Raw genomic sequence first — 1,619 nt, forward strand, 5'->3', positions numbered from 1 at the left:
GTACAGTACTTCTCAATGCCAAGGTTGTAACTGGTGCCCTTTCCATCTTTATAGGTGCTGGTGACGATCCTCAACCAGCCTCTCTTGCCCCAGGGTTCACCCCACGAGTTCCGGACAATCCAGTACTCAGTCCCATCGCTGACACCCCACCCAGCCACGGAAACGACATGGTTTATGAAGGTGGTGCTCTGGTATTGGGCATAGACCCCTCCGGTGTAGTTAGCCAACCTTTCTCTTGCCATTATTCCACAGCTGATGGGACCATTTGCATAGATTTCTGTCATCACCTTCTCCCTCCCAGAGACAGAGCCATAGTCTCCCACTCTTCAGAGGGTGTAGCTCCGGATGGCATGGCACTCTGAATTCATTGCATGTCCCACATTGGTTAAAGTTGTCACACTCCTGGTCCTTGGCCTGGTAGTTGTTGCAGGTCTCTTCGGGGATGCCGTGTCGGTGGGGTACTCCCACACAGGCAGGTCGTTGCCCTCTTCACCGGAGCCAGCGTCACCGCAGTCGATGACGTGCTGCACAGACAGGAGGGTGGAGGGCCACGCGCCCTTCCTCTTGATGTTGATCTGATCCGCCATGGCGCTGGTGCTGGCGTGGGCCCAGCAGGAGCCGCAGTCCTGGGGATGTGCTGGTTCCTGGTGGTGCTGGCATAGTTGACACCACCCACACTGCGCCAGTCCCAGCTCTTGGGCAGATCTGCTGGAGACAGGTACTTATGAGGCCGGGGGCATATGCTGCACCCCCGCGAAACCAGCAGGTCGCCGCGCAGGAGCCGGTGGCAGGTCTGGCCCGGGCGGAAGCAGAGGCCGCCCCGCGCGGCGCCCGCCGGCAGCACGAGCAGCAGCAGCAGCAGCCGCCAGCCCGGCCCGTGCCGCGCCATGGCCCCGCGCCGGCTCTCCGGTCCTGCTCTGGACTGGGCTTTGGGTCCCAGAACCCGCTCCGCACCCGGCCGACCCAGCCCTATTATCATTATTTTTTAATTTTTGAGACAGAGTCTTGCTCTGTCACCCAGGCTGTACTGCAGTGGTGTGATCTTGGCTCATGGCAACCTCTGCCTCCCAGGTTAAAGCAATTCTACTGCCTCAGCCTCCTGAGTAGCTGGGACTACAGGAGCATGCCATGACGCCAGGCTGATTTTTTGTATTTTTAGTAGAGAAGAGGTTTAACCATATTAGCCAAGCTGGTCTTGAAATTCCGACTTTGAGTAATCCACCCACCACAGCCTCCCAAATTGCTGGGATTACAGGCATGACCCACTGCACCCAGCCAAAAATCTTTTACTTTAAATGTTAAGATGTAGCTACTATTTTATTAAATATTTACTATTTGACTTTTCTGAATTTTTTTTCTTTTTTGATAAAGACGCGGTTTCACCATGATGGCCAGGCTGCTCTTGAACTCCTGACCTCAGGTGATCCACCCACCTCGGCCTCCCAGAGTCCTAGGATTACGGGCCTGAGCCACCGTGCCCAACCAACTTTTCTGAACTTTTAGTTTATTCCACTCGCCATAAAAGATACACTCTTTTGGCCAGGCTCGGCGGCTCATGCCTGTAATCCCAGCACTTTGGGAGGCTGAGGCGTGTGGATCACGAGGTCAAGAGATCGAGA

The 1,619-nt window shown here is 55.3% G+C and overlaps 1 pseudogene; it reads right to left on the minus strand.

Moving 5' to 3' along the window:
• Positions 1-5: 5 nt before the first annotated feature.
• On the minus strand, positions 6-889 carry LOC116547694 (annotated as a pseudogene).
• Positions 890-1,619: the final 730 nt, after the last annotated feature.

Source organism: Sapajus apella, unplaced genomic scaffold, assembly GCF_009761245.1.
Source record: "Sapajus apella isolate SASKATOON/1434 unplaced genomic scaffold, GSC_monkey_1.0 scaffold4190, whole genome shotgun sequence".
NCBI classification, from domain to species: domain Eukaryota; kingdom Metazoa; phylum Chordata; class Mammalia; order Primates; family Cebidae; genus Sapajus; species Sapajus apella.